Here is a 20,324-nt window from a genome sequence, read left to right as displayed (position 1 = left end):
ATGATCCTTTGTGCAGCCAATTAGATACGCTGGTATGAGAGGTCAAGGGATGCCATGAGTGGTGGCCCACCATTGAAACCCCCTGATGAGATTGCACATTGTCTTGAATCGCTGCATATGGCGAGTAGGGTGTGCTACATATCTGGGGGTGGTATTGAAGCAAGTTTTCCAGGCCACACATGTATGTTACTTTTATAACATTGATACATATAGATTAACTCACTACATATTGCTGTTGCATGCATATTCATGTATACTTATTTTCTGTGTTGCAGTAGCAGAATTGCATCATGCACATGGGTCCACACAGAGTGAGGACAATCAATGTAATTGTAATAACATGTTGCCATACAACTTCAGTACATGCATAACAGTACAGCCAACATGTGTAATGTTGTCTGCATTCATATGCACAGGTCTATCCACTTCTGCACAACAGCAGGACATAACTGGTGAGTGTCTTTATACACTGTTACTGTGACAATTACCTGCTATTGCCTCTGCCTTCTGTCATGCCAGTGGTGTATACTGTCATACAGCTTTTCCCTGACATTGTAAACTACAGGTGCATCTTCTGGGGACATGAGCTATGTAGGTACACCTACCAACAGACAAGGTATGTTTTCTCATCATGATCATAGACTCAGCACTGTGCAGCATAACTGTGTTGTATGAAATTAATGTCACTGTTTATCTGGCCAACATGTGCATTGTAATTCATGTGAGTATCACCATGACCTTTTAGTGTGTAGTATATGTCATCATGCACCTATGCTGATGCATTTGTAAATGACCACTTTTGCATTGTCTGTATTTTCCCACTGCAGGATCTGCATTATGACAGAGAACCTCACCATCTCAGGAGGGTATCACTGGTATGCTATTACTTCTGTTTCATATATGTCATTGCTGTTACTCCTGTTGTTGTCCTCCATTAATAATGTGTCCTTCTACCTCTGCATAAGACAGCCTCCATCAGCATCTCAGCCAAGACCAACTGACATGTGCATGTATCATCTACTGTGTGTTTTGCATCATTTGGAATGTTACATGCTGGCAAGTATGTGATTAATAATGCTGTGTTTATGCTTCTTTTTGCCTACAACAGTTACATTTCAGCCCGTGCCTACAGTGCTGGATTCACATAAACAGGTTAGATGTTTGTTATGCTTGTATTTCTCACATATGTCATCTATATTGCATAATTGTCCTCTCCATGTTATATAGGTTATGTGGGCCCTACCTGGATAAGACCTCCTGGTAAGTCCTTATTGTCTGTAACACTGTAGTGATACTAATGTGGCATATGTCAGTAATGATATCCAGTATTTGTGCAAAAGTGTTCTCAACTCTTATAAAGTTATCAGTTAAAGTATTGTACATTATTGTAATAAATGCAGTATATATTTTATCTGAAGACTGTAAATTACAGAATAGGAAATAAATTATTTTTGTTAGTTTCTTTCCCCTGGATTCAATAAAGGGATTTCTCCATGCCAGAATAGTGCAGCAGCTTCTGCACGGAATATGGCCGCCGACCGATTCAGTAAACAAGGCTGGAAGCATGCACGAGCCTCCTAGCACTATTCTGGGGTGGACCCCACTGAATAATGCTAATTACCTTATTTTCTGGTGAAAACCATGCAAATGAGGTGAATTAGCAATTCAGTAAGCAGGCAGGCATCTACGCCAGAACAGTGTCTGCTGCAGAAATGTATTTGGTTACTGATCATGCACATTTCTGCAAAAATCAAAACGGGGGCATGACAGCTCAATGCAACGCATGTATTACAATCTTTAGGCATGCCAATGGCTAAAAGTATAGCTATCGGCATGGAAAATAGTTGCAAAAGTACAAAAATCTAAATTTTTGGGGGGCGGATTTTGGCTGTTTAAGCATAGCACAGTGGCGCACAAACAAGATCATTCCAAAAATTTAAAAAAAATGTGAAAAGGTAATTTTAAGTTAAATCTGCATTTTGTCATTATAGTGGGTAGCATGCAGAATCAAAACAATAACAGGTAACACTGGTTGCTCAGGGGAAAGGCACTGGTGTAGTGGTGTAACAAGGGACTAAGGCAATGGAGTATGCAAATGAGCAAAATTTACTAAATCACAAAATGGGAGACCATTGTCTGGCTGCACCTAACCATGTAAGAGCTATAAGGCAGTGGTGTATGCAGAAGAAGCAACTGACATGAAAAGGGTGTGTGTAATGCTTGGTGTAAGCACATTGGAGCTCCATGACTTCCATTTGTGTTTAGCTAAGCACAGCTAAGCAACAGGGTGTGTCTTAGGCTGTATTTACTTATTCCATGAAATGGGGATAGTGTTTGCATCCATTCTGCTTAAAAGTGTTTTCCGTAGCTAAACAAGTTTGTGCAGTGTGCACCAGGTCTTAAAAAAACACAGGAATAGCAGAATGGTAAACATTTGAGCAGTGGGTTTCTGCAGCATGCCACGGGGTTTAAAAGGGGTGGAAATGGGAAGGGAAAGCATAAGAAAAACTGAAAAATAGCAGAATAAAAGCAATCAAGTACAAATAATATAGCTGGCAGGTGGAATGTATCAGTCAGCCAATGATACGGAGAGGATCTGCAGCATAACAGTATAAACTATGCAAACACCTTTCATTCTGTTTTTTCCCACAAACTCTGCATCATTGCTGTACACACTCAGGGGAATTTTAACTGACAAAATCTTAGGGGCTGCTGTCACTTTGATACATCAGAATGTGCTAGAGGCTGAGGGTGGTGAGGAAGATAATGGCAGCAACCACCCTAGACTGAGGAGGAGAAGAGTGTTCAGACCCACAGTAACCTGCCAGGGGCTACATGATCTGGAGATAGTAGAGTGCTACAGGGTGGACAGGGACATACTTCAGCAACTCATTGAGCTGTGCCAACCTCACCTCAAACCCAGAGCCAACAGAGGAGAACCCATCCCAGTGGATATCAAGTCATGTGTAGCATTAAGAATACTAGCTACAGGAACTTTTCAAAAACCTACTGGGGACATCATGGGGATCTCAAAGGCATCTGCATCCAGGGTACTCCACCAGTTCCCGGATGCCACGCTACCACATGCTGGTGAGCACATTTACTTCACCAACACTTGTGAGGAGAGGAACAGCAATATGCCCCTCCTCCACCATGTAGCAGGTACTGGGTGCCATAGACTGCATGCACATCCATATTAAAGCACCACCTGGTGAACAGGGTAGGGTCTATGTAAACCAAAAGGCTTTCACTTCATCAACAGCCAGGTTGTGTGCAATGCCCAGGGCATTATCATTAATGCATGTGCTGGCAGCCCTGGAAGCTATCATGACTCCCACATCTGACATTCCTCACAGCTGTACCAGGGAATTGCCAGAGGGGACATCCCATATGGCCATCTGGTGGGAGATGCTGGCTATGCACTGGAGCTGTGGGTGATGATTCCCATCAGAAATGCACACGCACCCACCCAAGAATGCCATAACAAGGCACACGCACAAACCAGGATCATTACAGAGTGTGTGTTTGGGATGCTCAAGTCACAGTTCCGCTGCCTTGACATATCTGGTGGAGCCCTGCAGTACTCTCCAGCCACATGTGCACACATGTTTATAGTATGATCCATGCTACACAATATGATCCTGCGGAAACAGCTGCAGCAGGAACAGCACGGGGCAGGGCAACAAAGTACCACTATTGCCTAGGTCCCCACAGGCACATTACTGCCTTCCCCACACTATGCAGTAGTCCCCTAGGTGACAAATCCCACTGCAGTATATAGGGGGAAACTAACGGAGGGTCATAGGTCACAGGCATGGATGTCAGTGTGGGGGTCCCATACTCATCCCTCAGCTTCACCAGCAAGTCAGCTGTAGAAAAACATAAAAAATGTCTGGCAAAGGGCTACAAGTGGTAACAATGATGAAATTCCCCCTACAGACTTACACAGTGATAGCACAGCAGGTCCTGCAGTTGCAGTAAGGCTCTGTAGGGTAAGAAGTCCGAAACTCAAATCTATGCCATTACAATCTGACCTGTGGTATTTAGTGATATGTCTCTAGTCTCCAAGACAGGGAACAATACTGTGCTAAATGGAACCAAAATGTAAAGCAAATATCAGCACAGTCTGTGCAAACGTGTACAGTTGCCAGGTGTGCCCCCCACACCCATATTCCCATAGAACTGCAGTAACATGTATGTTTGCAGGGGAAATAGAGCACACATTGCCAGGGTTGTTCCAATCAACATGAATACTGGTTGCATGTCCACAATATGCAGGGGTCAGTGAGCTATGTATATGTCTGGTTAATACTGTCAGGATGTGGCCAGCACATACTCCCAGCTGTTGTGTCATAGTGTCCTAGGTACAGTGCCTGTCTATGACTGGGCCATGTTCCAAGAACTGCAGTGCCAAGTATTCTTCATGTCGGCTACACCCACGGTAGGAGTTGTACACACTGTCCAGATGTCAATGTCTGTTAATGTAGGAAAGTGGTACAGGTCATGAACAGGGGGCCACACACATAGACAGTACACAGCTTGGAGTAACCTACACAGTGACTACCATACCTCTCAACTTTACAGACCTATTGCAGAATGTCCAGAGGTTTGCATCATAATTGTGGTCTGTATAACATGAAATAATGGTTGGCTGGCAATTTACTGGCAAATCACGTAAGACTAATGTCAGGAAAACAATGACAGATTGTAGTGTCAGACTTCATACCCTATAGAAACATCCATGCTAATGCAAAACCTGTTACTGAATCACCTCTCTAGGTTTGTAAGGGCAATACTTAAAAATGGTCCGTATATTTAGGCGTCTGTCCCACAATCACTTATGGCTTTGTCCAGATGTTTGGCTCTCAGAAGTTGAGAGGTATGGTGCCTAGTAGGATAGCAGATACCTGAAGGTCAGTGTACGGACAGCGTATAAAAGGTTGCCACCTTTGTGTCAGTACTAACAACATGTCACTGGCCAGCAGCCATATCACTGGAATGACACTGGTTGTCACAGAAGGAGCACAAGTATGCCTTGTATATCTGCTCTGCTTGTCCTAACATTGCATTTGCCTGCCAACTATTTGCAAATCAGGAAAGTGTCATGTCAAAACAGTAATGGCAGACAGTGAGGAAGCAGATGTCAAACTCATAAGAGCAAACAAGCAATTACCAAACCGGTCTCCCAACTGTCTATGTTTGGCAGAACATTATTAACACCCTGTCCCTATGTGTGGGCCTTTGCCTGACTGTCATATTTGGGCCTTTCAAGATGTCAGTCTGCACCTAGGCACACATGTAGCCTCATAATAACATATAGCAACACAAACTGTCCAAGAATCACAAAAAAGGGAGTGGTGCAATGATGGACAACCTGCAAAATAGGTACACTCAGAGGTGTAATGTCCACAACCCTGTATGCGATGTAACGGCATGTACCCCGCCCACATCAGAATTGCAAATACATAGCATTTGGCCAAAGTCAGTGACTGGACTACAAAAGGACAAAGAGACACACATAAGGTGAAGGGGAACCACTGGCCAGACAAGTGGAGAATGTGCACACCAGAACATATTGTGCAGTAACATAGGTGCCATGCAGTCTAAGGAGTCAATAAACATCACCTGCAAATACACAACAAATGCCCGTGTAAGTGTAAGTCTGCAACCAAACAAAACACAAACAATGTACACCTTAGAGGCAAAATCACATGAGAACTCCAAAAACCTACACACCACAGACCATGTACAGTCCACACACCTGGGTCTTGGAAAAACTAAGGCCTTACCACAGACCCCAAACACCTATCCTACACAGATAGGCTAACAGCGCTGTCCATCTACCCCATTCCATACAGACTCTGCTGAGGATACATGTCTGGCATACAAAGTAATCCGTACCCTGCCTTGATGGGACTGTTGAACATCTGGAACTCAAGGACCACTCCATCAACCTGTAGGCGCAGCATCAATCCGGGCTGTGATATCAGTACAGCTTGTTGGTGTGACAGATACATGTACCACACACTCCCCCATCTGTAGAACACACTCCCTGTCAACAGCAAGCCAAGTGCTTCAATACTACTAGTGATGTGCTCCCTGTATAAGTGTATGGGAAACACAAAATACAGTCCTATGATCCCACCTATGTCCTTGCTGGACAGGTGCTATGTGTGCTGACATGTTGTAACATGGGTTACACTCTCGTCTGCATGGATTATAAGAGCTTCAGGGTCAATACCCTACTAATGTCATAGCAACCTATTAAGCTATACACAACTGTCTGTTAGTGATTCACCACATTACTCTGTACTGCTTTGCCACTGACATACCTGGAAGTCATAGTGCTATGTGGAGTATACTACACATATAATGGACATTTTTGCACAGTAGAATGCACTTTGTACCCACACCCATACCTCCCAACCTCTGACAGCAAGACATCTGGACAAGGTCATAAATAAAAGTAGGACAAAGGCACAATGATAGGCACGTGTTGTAAATATTGCCCTTACATACTGAGAAAGTTGGTAGGATAAGGGGTTTTGCATTAGCAGGAATTATCTGAATGTTATGAAGTTTGAAACACTAATGGCTAGCATTATTTTGTAATGTCAGTCTTCAATTATATGCAACTAACTTGCCATAAAAATACAAGTTTATGTAGACTGGACGAAACTACCAGATGAACACCTGGACAATCTGCCAAAAAATGTGCAGTTGATAGGTATGGCCACACCAGGGTATGGCTTTTCAGGTAAGAATAATAACACACAAGCAGGAGATCCCCAGCCAGTATATCACCAAGTTGCTGGACTGTTTACATAGCATCACACACAAGCAGGAGATCCCCAGCCAGTATATCACCATGTTGCTTGACTGTTTACATAGCATCATCAGTCAACCAGCTGTAGCCACACCTCTCGATTGGCCTTTGTGGGCAAGAATGTATATAGCCAGGCTCATAATATTGGTCTGTGCATCATACACTTAGAGAATCACATGCCATTTTGGAACCCACATCGGACTATATAACTGCATTGTGCATATATGTCTTTGATACAGACAGCTATGTACACGTTAACTGTCCCTACACACACCCATCAGACAGGATTACCCTCAGCTAGCTGTAGCTGGCCCATATGTGACATATCTGCATCTGTTGTGTATCATAAACAGATATATATATATATATATATATATATATATATATATATATATATGGGAATAGATAACAATATGTCAAGCATACACACACAGACGTGAACAATATGTCAAGAATACACACACATAGACGTGGGAAAGAGAAAGAGACAACAGACAGTGATAGAGAGAGAGAGAGAGAGAGAGAGAGAGAGACAGGGGGCACACAGAGAGTGAGTCATACACACGGATACCGTGAATGGCATAGAGTAATGTTCTGCTGTGGACAGTGGCATACTGGTCATAACCAGTCGCACATGCTAGCATGAAGGCGAGCTCCATTATGTAATAGTACTGAGGTGGGGGTTATAATATCACATCACCAGGCTGTGTGTGTGTGTGTGTGTGTGTGTGTGTGTGTGTGTGTGTGTGTGTGTGTGTGTGTGTGTGTGTGTGTGTGTGTGTGTGTGTAGGTGTAAATATTAGGAGGCTGTTCCCACTCAGTACACTTCCCATTACCCTACTTCACAAGATCTGCTGCTGTCATTCACATTAGAAGTTCAATTGGACACCTATCAGCTCTATAGTGCATGTGATAACTGTGTAACACTCTAGTACAAATAATTAGATAGGTAGGGGATCTAATCTCCATCCTGACAAATGTAGTGTGTGTGTTTGTTTGTAGGTGAAACAATTTTAGGCCATTCCCACACAGTACACTTCCCAGTGCCACACTTTAGCAGTCCTATTGATGTAATTCTCCCTAGAAGTACCTTTGCACAGCCTCAGCACTATAAGCTCCATGGCACGTGCAATAACAAGGTAACTGCTGTATAATACAAATAACTAGATAGGTAGTGGTTCTATTCCCAGTTCTGGCAAGTGTGTGTGTGTGTGTGTGTGTGTGTGTGTGTGTGTGTGTGTGTGTGTGTGTGTGTGTGTGTGTGTGTGTTTATAGGCTGAAGTATTTTGAGGACTTACCCACCCACAACACTTCCCAATGGCCTACTTTAGCAGTCCTGCTGATGTCAGTCACCTTAGAAGTACCTTTGTGCACTTGTCATTCCTATAAGCTCTGTAGCACATGCAATAACTGGGTAATACAATTGTACAAATAACTAGATAGGTAAGGGTTCTATTCCCAATTCTGGCAAATGTTTGTGTATGCTTGCAGGCTGAAGTATTTTGAGGACTTCCGCACCCACAACACTTCCCAGTGCCCTACTTTGGCAGTCCTGCTGATGTCAGTCACCTTAGATGTACCTTTGTGCACTTGCCAACCATAAAAGCTCTGTAACGCATGTGATAACTGTGTAACACTATAGTAAAAATAACTAGATGGGCAGGGGTTCTATTCCAAGTTGTGGCAAATGTGTGTGTACAAGAGTGTTAAAACACAGGTGCCCAGTAGGAAGGTAGCTGGAATAAAGAAGCTGAACCACGTCAAAGTAAAATCTTCTTTTTTAATACAAAATGGTGAGCGCTTTCGCAATGGTAAGCATTGCTTTATCAGACAGTTCATTCAAACAGCAACAGCACTTAAATACTTTAACTCATTACTAAAACAACAAATCTTACCACTCAAAGTTAATTCAGCACTCAGCAATCAATTAATTACTATGGTTACGTTTTGCCCTTAGTTAAATGCTGAAGTCAGAAAAACTCTGTTTAAAAACGACATGCACAAAATGTAAAGACAAGAAAATATGGATAAATATAAATAAAATACATAAAAAGTCAATGAATAAACACATATACTTATGTTCCCCATTTTGTAGCTACTTGTGTGCGTGGGTATAAACATAAAAATATATATATAAATATATTTAAAAATATAAGCAGTGCACACTCAACAACTTAATACATATATTCTGCCTAATAAATGCACATGTCAATACTACTGAAAATATGGAAGTAAAAGGGATTTTCCGTTTAGGAGCACACAGAGTTTTGGGTATGAATGATAGTGTTCCATTGAAGCCAGTACTAAAATCTAGAAGGTTAAAATATAAAATAAGAATACTATTTTAACAAGAGAAGACTACACAAACACATGCAGGGCTTTGGGTCAATATGACAGTATTTCTTGAGCTGCTTCTAGCATAGATATCACTAAAGACAAGCATTTGTTGATGCATGCATTAAAGCATATGTATTTACTAGGTGGACAATGTGCATTTATTAGGCAGAATATATGTATTAAGTTGTTGAGTGTGTACTACTTATATTTTTATATATATATTTTATGTTTATACCCATGCACACAAGTAGCAACAAAATGGGGAACATGAGTATATGTATTTATTCATTGACTTATGTATTTTATTTATATTTATCCACATGTTCTTGTCTTTACATTTTGTGCATTTGGTTTTTAAACAGAGTTTTTCTGACTTCAGCAATTAGCTAAGGGCAAAACATAACCATAGTAATTGATTGCTGAGTGCTGAATTAACTTTGAGCGGTAGGATTGGTTGTTTTAGTAATGAATTAAAGTATTTAAGTGCTGTTGCTGTTTGAATAAACTGTCTGATGAAGCAATGGTTACCATTGCAAAAGCGCTCACCATTTTGTATTAAAAAAGAAGATTTTACTTTGTCATTGTTCAGCTTCTTTATTCCAGTTACCTTCCTACTGGGCACCTGTGTTTCAACATTTTCAACTTCTGGGCTGGTTTGGATTTATTTCTTTGCTGCTTGTGTACAAGAGTATGTATGCTTGTAGGCTGAAGTATTTTGAGGACTTTCCCATCCAGTACACTTTCTAGTGCCCCACTTTAGCAGTCTTGCTGATGTCATTCCCTTCAGAGATACCTGTGGAGAGCTCTCAGCCATATAAGCCCAGTGGTGCATGCGATAACTATGTAACAGTATAGTTCAAATAACTAGATAGGCAGGGGTTTATTCTTAGGTCTGGCAAATGTGTGTGTGTGTGTGTATAAGTGTATGTACAAGAGTTTGTGTGTATGTTTGGAAGACAAAGTAATTTAAGGACATTCCTACCCACACTTTGCAGTGTCCTACTTTAGTAGTCCTGCTGATGTCATTGCCTTTAGAAGTACCTTTGGAGAGCACTCAGCCCTATAAGCTCTGTGGCACATGTAGTAATTAAGTAATGGTATAGTACAGATAACTAGACCACCAGGGGTTCTATACTCAGTTGTGGCAAGTGTGTGTGTGTGTGTGTGTGTGTGTGTGTGTGTGTGTGTGTGTGTGTGTGTGTGTGTGTGTGTGTGTGTGTGTGTGTGTGTGTGTGTGTGTGTGTGAAGGTGTTTGTAAGTGTGTATGCTTGTAGTGTAATGTATTTTGATGCCTTTCCCAACCAGAACATTTCCCATTGCCATACTTTATAAGAGATCTTGCTGCAAATTACCTTGGATGTACCTTGCAACAGTGTTAAATCCTGTAACCTCTGTGGCACGTGTGAAAACTGTGTAACACTGTAGTACACATAACTAGATAGATAGGGGTTCTAAACCCAATACTGGCAACTGTGATACTGTGTGTCTCACATCATCCGTGTGTGTGTGTGTGTGTGTGTGTGTGTGTGTGTGTGTGTGTGTGTGTGTGTGTATGGATGTGTGCATAGGTGAGAATCATATCCTCTGGGGGTGTGGGTTATACAATTTTGAGGCATGTATCACCCAGTATATGTCTTATTTCCCTACTTTAGAAGGCCTGCTGATGTCATTCACCTTACAAGTACCTGTATACACTTATCATCCCTCTAAGTTCTGTGGCATGTGCAATAACAGCATAACACTGTAGTGGAAATAATTAAATAGATAGGGGTTCTAATCTCAATACTGAAAGTTCTAGTAGTGTGTGCAAAGCATATCCCCTGTGGCTGTTGTGTGTGTAGGTTATACCATTTTAAGCCCTGTTGACCCCTATCCATGACATTACTTTAAAGAGCCTGTTAATGGCATCTACCTCACATGCACCATGTAACACTATACAGCCCATATCAGTCATCTGTACAGATGTACATGGAATATATACTTGTTTGAAACCCATATGTGGTCTGTGTCCCCTAACAATGATCATTGCCAAATATGTCACAGTTACTGTAGTGACACACATGCCAGCATCAGACATCGTACCTGACTGACACATCATGGTAATACAAAGTCTGTCACTCTATCACTTGTGCAGGTTTGTAGGAGCAGTACACGAGACCAATAGCTATGTCTGGGGGGTTATCCTACCATCCATTAAGGGATTTCCAAGATTACCTGTTGTAAGAGGTTGTGTGTTACGTCCCAGGCCTATGATCTATGTAGAGCACGTCATGTGTACCCAGCACTATAGTACATACAAGTGGATATGTAGGGTTACTAATATGTGTATTGGGAACAGTGTGTGTGTTTCTGTATGCACAACCTCTGTGATTTTCTTTAGTGTGTGTGTATGTGATGGCTATACCATTTTGTGTGCCTTTTCCACCCTGTGAACTCCCCCATTGCCAACCTAGTATCAGCCCATACAGATGTCATCCATTGTACAAGCACAGTTACACAGATTCTAACACCAAGCCACTGTGGTACATGCAATGGTCATATCACTGTGTATTGTAGATTAATAGATGGGTAGGTCATCTACTCTGTCTCCTTCATGCACATGTGTATTTCGATGCGTGTCTCCATGCAGTGGTGTGCACGCGTGTGTGTGTGTGTGTGTGTGTGTGTGTGTGTGTGTGTGTGTATGTATGTGTGTGTGTGTGTGTGTGTGTGTGTGTGTGTGTGTGTGTGTGTGTGTGTGTGTGTGTGTGTGTGTGTGTTAGATAGCTCTAACATGTTAAGGGCCTCTAAACCCACCACTGGCAATCCTAACAGCCCCTGCAATTATCACCCACTTCAATAGTAGTGGCAGACACTGCCACACTCCAGTACTACTGTGCTATCTGTGTTATGCATCTAGTGCTATCATTCGTAAGACTGTAAAAGTAGGGTCTGTGCTCAACACTTCATCAGCTGCCCCATGTACAGTACTATGACTCTATGTGTACTACCAGCATGAGAGGCCAGATATGCATATGAGATAGCAGACACACATGCTGGTGATTGTCAGATTAGACTAACACAGGCTGACCATTGTCAGGAATACATACCCCAAACCTGTCATACACAGTACCAGGCATACCCTCATCAACTGCATGATGGTAGAGTGGATGCGACAGAATTGGCAGGAGCAGCAGGTGCTGATAGCTGAATCTGTTGCAGATAAAGTAATGGCTAAGTGAGGGACCTAGTGCCAGTACTCAAGTAACCTCCTCTGTATGTGTTGAGCCTGTGGTCCTACAGAACACCCAGGTGACATGTCTAAAGACTAGCTGGCTTTTGCAAGGGTATGTATGCAAGGTCACACTGTCTGCCACAATTGCCCTCACACACTGTTGCATGTAAACACATCTGGTAAACATGTACATATACAGCTGCACCATGGCTATGAAAAGGTCACTTTGTTTCCACTCTGCCTGACTCATCATTGCTACTGTCAGCAGGCCCACAGTCCGCAGATACACAGACACCTGGAAAACAACCAGAATACAGTACATGACACTAGCAATACTAACAGCAATAGTGCATCATGGCTGACAAGGTGCATACACCTCAATGTGTACCCATAACTACTGTCAGCAGACAGCACCCTACACAGCATGGCACTGCTACACTGTACTATAGTCACCCTGTGCATCAGACCCATATGAGCATGTCTGTGCATTGATGGTAGGGATAACAGGGTTGTGGGACAAGTATAATCACAGGCACAGGGTATGGTGTTGGATTGCCAGAGGACTAAGCTGGGGCATATGACACAGGGTATGGTGTTGGAGTGCCAGAGGACTAAGCTGGGGCATATGGCTGATATCATGTGTGTGTGTGTGTGTGTGTGTGTGTGTGTGTGTGTGTGTGTGTGTGTGTGTGTGTGTGTGTGTGTGTGTGTGTCTGGAAGGGTGGTGTTTAACTGGGATGCGAAGAGGAGCTATGCATGTCTGGTGGTGGCTTGCCTGTGATAGGGATGTGTGAGTGTTTGTCTGCACACCATGAAGCCATGTGTATGCCCAACACAGGGCTATGTTGGACAGCCATGGGCCGTACATGGCAGGATGTAAAGTTCACCATCTCCTGCCAGGGACACAGGAACTAGTTCTGCCAGGAGTCTCACTGGCACCACCAGGCTCAAGGCCAGATGCAGATGCAGTACTACTCCCCGATGGTGACTGCTGTCTGCTGGATCCGCATATCTGATGGGACTGGCCAGGACAACATGCCTATGGTCTGCTGCAGTGTGGACAGCACCCTCCCTTCAGTAGTGCTGTTGGTACTGCCACTATGGGATTGTGAATATGCATGGCCATGTGGGCTCACAGCTGATCATGTTGCTGACCTACATCCACCTGGCTGATGCATTACTCCCACCACATGCTGAAGCAGAGACATTGCATGGTCGAGCCGTGACAATGTCTCACCCCACTGACTATCCATGACATCAGCAAGATGATGTATGGCATCACAAATTCTGTGGAGGTTGTCACGCATGGCAGGGAGAGTGGCAGTCATGATCCTGAGCATCTGTCTGGTGTTGCAGTTAGTACACACCTTTGCCTCCATGACAGACTGTAACATGAGCCTGGTGACACGTGCTGTGGTACTTGCGACAGGGGCTTGATAGTCAGCAGTCCTCCATTGAGCACCCCTGTCCATCTGCCTGTCTGTGACCTCATCTGCTCTTTGGCTACAGCTGGTGTCTACACTCACACTAGCCATATTCAACACACTAGCCTGTTCCATGCCACTACCCTTAAACTGTCCATTATCCATGGCTGCTAGGGACTGGGTATGTGTGGGCATAGTGACTGTGTGCGAGGACATGGTGGGTGAAAGTGGGATGATACCAAACAATGGCACAGATTCTAGCACCAACAACCCCACCTGTGCCTCACTATGACCACCATCATCATGGGGAGTCTGCTAAGACACTGACATCAGGTTGTGAGCAGGAGGAACATCAGCCCATGTGTTCACCTGCAAGGGGAAGACAACATATGTAAATTAATACCCTGCAGTATTATGTTTGCTGATGCACACACACACACACACACACACACACACACACACACACACACACACACACGTGTGTGCACACACACACACACACACACACACACACACATGCACACACACACACACACACACACACACACATGCACACACATGTGTGCACACACACATGCGCACAGACACACACACACACACACACACACACACACACACACACACACACACACACACGCACACACTCCTGGTACAGTCTTGCACAGCTGTGACACCTATGTGGCCTTCAGGGCAGACCTTACTGTAGTTCTTATCATCACCAAAGAAAAAACACAAAAGCCTAATAAATTCAAAAGGCGTACACAGATTTAGAGTACCAAACAGCTTTAATCCTGGTACCTCAGCATTTTGCCTTCAAGGGATATCAGCAAATCAATTTCTAAACCTTAAATATACTAAACAATTAAATAGTTAAACAATTATGTTTCAAAATTTGTCTATACATCCGACTTTTAAAGTGACCAGTGCACATTATACATAAACACATCCCTTAGTCAGAAATAAAACACTAGATTTCCCATATAACTTCAGCAGCAGCAAAACAGAAACAACAAAATTGCAATGAATTCTGCAGCAACAACATCATTAAAAAAAAATTAACAAAGTTTACATAAAAGATATAACACCTTCTCAGAATGTGTGTATGTACTCATATGAAAAATATATACACACACACAAACACACACACATATATGTATATATATATATATATATATATATATATATATATATATATATATATATATATGGACATATCAATGAAATTTCTTCAAAAATTTAACAACACTTCCTGATTTAATCCATGTGGGACCAAGGTTCCAAAATTAAAATGAAAGTAATCTTCAGCTGATTTAACTTATTAGCAAATAGAGTAACACTACCACAGTTGCCAGATGGTTGGGCTAATACACTAAAAAACAGGGAATCAAAATTTCCTGAATGGGCTTCAATAAAATGTTCTGCCACTGGACTGAAGCCTATATTACCCCTTCTAATATTTCCCAAATGTTCCAAAATTCTAATCTTAATTTTACTTTTGTCTGCCCTATATACCATCTCACCTCATCGCACCCACAACCCAGAATGTATATAATACCACATGATTGACAAACCTTGCTTGAGAGACAAATCTATGCCCATTGATCATAGTATTAGATAAAATTCTGATTCTATGGCACACAGTGCATCTCCCACAAGGAAAAGACCCTAATGAACTATTCTGGGTCTGATTGGAAATTGGGTAGTTGAACAATACTTTTAGGTTTAAAAATCTACCAAAAGAAAAAGTCACATGTTGTGAAAATAAAGTGCTAAGTTTATCATCAGCTGTTATCATTGGCCATAATCGTGTAACCACCTGTCTAAGTGTGTCTGAAAAGGGACTAAACCTAATAACATAAAATGTTTTATTTTCTGTCTCCTCCTCTCTTGAAGTAAATTGAATTATATGTCCAAATTTACTATTCTCATGCAATTGTTCCCTACTTATCACATTATTCAACAATTTATTCTTTGATTCATTAAGAATAGATATAGAATACCCTCTGCCCAATAATCTCTCCTCTACTTCAGCCAGAGATTTTTCTTTAGAAGCCATCTCAGATGTATTCATCCATACTCTTCTAAATTCACTATAAGGCAGTGACTTAATGAGATGTTAAGGGTACATGCTGGAAACATGCAAAAAATTATTCACAGCAGTACTCTTCCTAAATGGAACATATTAAATAACTCCCATCTCATTCACAAAAACTGGACATCCAGACAACTAAGAGTACTGAAGTCTGTGTGACAACGAAACTGTAAACCATGACTGTTAAAATTCAATCCCCCACAAATTTCTTAAATTCAGATAGAGGTCCCTTACATATGAAAATCAAATTGTCTGTGTATTGCCTATATAACATCACCTTCTCCTTGTAATAAATATGGCTGTACACAAACCGCTTTTCAAACTCCCCCATGTATAAAACAGCATAAGAGGAGCAAAAGGAGCCCCCATAGCAGTGACCGTTATCTGCAAATAATGTTCCTTGTTGAAACTAAAATAGTTGTGCGTTAAACAAAATTCAAGTAACTCCAAAATGTAGATCATGTGAGGCCCTTCACCCAGTATTGATGCCATAGCTTCAAGACCCTTACCTGTTGTAATATTCATGTACAAAGAGGAAATATCCAAAGTGGCCCAAAAATATTCTTTTCTCCACACCATATTCTGCATTAGAATGCAAAGCTCTTCTGTGTTCTTTATGTGGGCTGTTATGGAACTCAAATGCATTTTAAGTAAAGAGTCCAATAATACCCCCACATTTTCCAGATAAGAACCGATGCCAGCAACAATCGGTCTCCCTGGTAGCCTGCTTACATTCTTGTGAATCTTTCATATAGCATAAAAATATGGGTCTCGAGCATTGGCAACAAACAACTTCTTAACAGACTGTGATGAAAGGAACCCCAGTCTTTCCCTCTTCTCTAATAGTTCACTTCACTCAATTTTAAACCGTGCAAGAGGGCTGGCTGCTGCAATACATCTCTTTCTCTGCTACTATAAGGCCCACAACAAAGGATGACAAATCTGACTGTGTGATGGGCCTAGTAGTAGAATGGTAACTGTGGCCAAGACCAAGGCTATTGGAGTGAGCTATAAAGTGTCACCAAGTGCATATGCACTTACTGTAAGAGCTGACTTACTACTGTACAGACCACACACAATAACAAGGTGTAATGATATGTGATGATAACTGATGAAGGAACAGGACTATACACTATCACTGCAGTACCTACACAGTTCAGACTCACAGGGATTCATTTCAGACAACATTGTAGGACAGTCTGCAATACATACAGGAAACATGTAAAGTACTAGGTGCATAACCTCATAGGCTGATACCAGGCTATTGATAACCTCATAAGCCTGGCCAAGCCTTTCTCCCATGCCCCTTCAAAGCTATTGATAACCTCATAAGCCTGGCCAAGCCTTTCTCCCATGCCCCTTCAAAGCCAGCACCTGTGACCCATGTCTAACTGGGACACATGCGGGATACCAGGGGTGTCTCATCTGTTTCCTGTGCAGTCGTCCAGCTTTTTCTTCAAGAGGGCTATACACATACTCTGCTAGACATGGTGAGGAAGTGTATTTTACAGACAGTGTATTGTGTGGGACACTACACTATCCTGCCAGCAAGTACTATACATGTCACAGACCAGGTGAGGGTCTTGCGTGCATGATGCGTGACTAGGGTATGTCTTACAGATATGCAGAAATGCCATCAAGGCTGGTTTGGAAATGGCCTTGTATGCCAGACACAGGTCGCCTATGATCAGTCTGTATGAGACTGAGTACAGGGACAAGACTTTCAGCCTACCTGTATAGGATACGTGTTGCACACCCTGGATTTGCCTGGTCAGGAACCTCTGTGGTCTCTGCAACTGCTGCATTTGCTTGGCAAGGTACATGTCAAAGGAGCCATTGTACTTGGTAATGCATCTGATAAGAGTGGAGTACAGGGATGTAGTGGTCTCCTGGACTCTGGATGACATACCTGTATTTGTGAGGTGGGCCATGTAGACAGCCTTCCATACAATGGTGCCCACACAGTGGGAAACTGTCAGGTTGCTATCAACCTTGGTGCATAAGTCACCTCACACCTGACTGCATGCTCAGTACATTATTACTGTAATAATTAGTATGAATGACATCTTCCACAGCAGGGAGAATGATGCATCTCCTGGCATTCAGTTTGCAGCAATACTTCTTGCATCAGTCATTAATTGGGTGAGGGCCTATTGGGTGATGCTCACATCTGCAGGGAAATGTAAGACAGTCCAAATAACCTTTTCTTGAGGCACAACATGACAATAAGAAGCTTGACCTTTTATTAAACGCACTGAACTAAAGAACAAAAACAATAAAACATCCAGTAAGCACTTTCACATTCTCTTGAATGCTTCATCAGACTGTTAAAAAAGCTAAGCCATTTCTACATTTAAATACCTTTGCTGTTACTTCATCAATCAATCATTATCATTCCTTACTTGATGACATCAGTGCTTAATTGATTAAAAAATTAATTAAAAAATTGATGGCTGCAATTCATGTTCAAAACCTCTGTGATTCTTTATATTAAAAACAAATATTTAATTTATAATAGATACTGCAACCTCATGCAGCTTAAAAACATCTCAAACTATGTGTTCCACTATTTAAAAAAACATGTGCTTATGTATAAATGTATACTATAAAAATCTAAAATATATCAAATATATATGCTGTTTATTAATAGATAAGTGAGCCATCCTATAAAACACTAGACTAATAGCTAATAAACAATGTTAATGCTTGCTGTCCCTTGCTTTCAAGAACGGTTTCATGGACACCCTGTCATTCAAACCAGATAGTCTATCTGTTTGTAGCCTCATGATCCACCTTCTCTCTTTGTTCAGTGTAGTTTCTATGACCACCTAGCCTAATGTTCTTATAACCAAACTCAATCACAGTAAATTTAAAACCATGTGTACTCCCTTCATTTATAACATGTCTAGCTAGGGCATTGCTGTCATCTTCCCTGTTTATAGCACAGACATGTTCTCTAACTCTTTCTCAAAGGGTCCTATTTCTCTTTCCTACATAAAAATGACTACATTTTGTGCAGACCGCTAGGTATATTAAATCCTGTGGCTTGCAGTCTGCATAAACTGAAAAATTATATGATCTTCCACTGTCAGGATGGACAAAACTATTGCTATTAGACATGTAACTGCACTGGTTACATGTCCTATAAGTACAGATCCCATTTCTATCAGTAAATGTAAGACAGTGGCCAGCTTGCAAGCATCTGTAAACCTGATCAGCCACAGACCACTGCTTATGTCCTGTACCTCAGATACATATATCTCAAACAGTAGATATCCGCAGACCGATAATTGGGATACACTACTTTGGAAGACTCTACTACTAGCGGTGGATTCCACTACTTTGACGAAGTGGGTACTATCATTGAGCCAGTTACCCATCTAGTAACATACAGGTTGATGCCTAGCTGTGTAGGCATATGTATCCTGGCCACCTGGGGATTATTGTGAGAGAATTTGGCTAGGGGAAGGTAGGCATAGTTCACAATCTTCCTCTTGTCCTTGTGTTTGTTGACCACTTCAGAGAAGTCAACCAGGTTTAACAGGCCTGATCTCCCTTTGACAATACCGCACTGTGTGGGCTCAGGCATTTTGAGGTTGCCGATGTCCCTGTTCATAATGTCCTTGATATAGCTTTCCAAGCCCTTGCAGACCAGGCTAGTTAGGCTGACATGCATATGATTGGCTGGGTCAGTGGTTTGCTCCACCTTTGTGTATAGGGATGACAGTGGCAGTCCTCTGTGTAGATGGGATGACATTGTTGCTTAGGAATTGGTTGACTACAGTGCGTAATGGATCTGAGAAGTCATGCCTGAGTTCATGTAGGATGCTACCAGGGATGGTATCAGGCCTATGGAGACTTCTGTGTGTTCCTTTATGAGGGCATTACAGATCTGTTTCCTGATGATGAGGGGAGGGGGGCAGGTGCTGTGCATGCACATGTGTACCAAGGGGGGGGCAGGGGTGTGATGTTTACACTTCACTTGTCTGCAGCAGGTTGCCTATATCTATGTTGTATGTGTGTGATGTTATTGACCACCACTACAGAGCAGATTTGTGTGTTGTTGTGGGATTGCAGACATATGTGTGGAAGGCCTAGTGATTGGCCTTGGTGCATGTGTCCAATTTGCACTCAAAGATAGCCTTTGGGTAATTCACCTGTGAACTTATTTGTTTGTGCAGACCAAGGTGACATTGCTTCCAATAAGACGCCTGTTTCTTCTTGGCCCTGTCCAGCAATTATTTTCACCTATTATGGTATTTGTATATTGCTGCTGTCCACCACGGACATCTACCCTACCTTGAGGGAGATGATGTTGTCCTGTCAGGTATTGCTGAGTCCATACTATAGGGCTGTCAGCCTGGAAACTACTGCTAGTTCCAACTGATGGGACTTTGGCTGTAAAGCTACTTCTACCTGCTCTGAGGAGAG

This window comes from Protopterus annectens, chromosome 2.part2 (genome assembly GCF_019279795.1).
Source record: "Protopterus annectens isolate FY-2018-M chromosome 2.part2, PAN1.0, whole genome shotgun sequence".
Lineage (NCBI taxonomy): Eukaryota > Metazoa > Chordata > Ceratodontiformes > Protopteridae > Protopterus > Protopterus annectens.
This window is presented reverse-complemented; position numbering follows the sequence as displayed.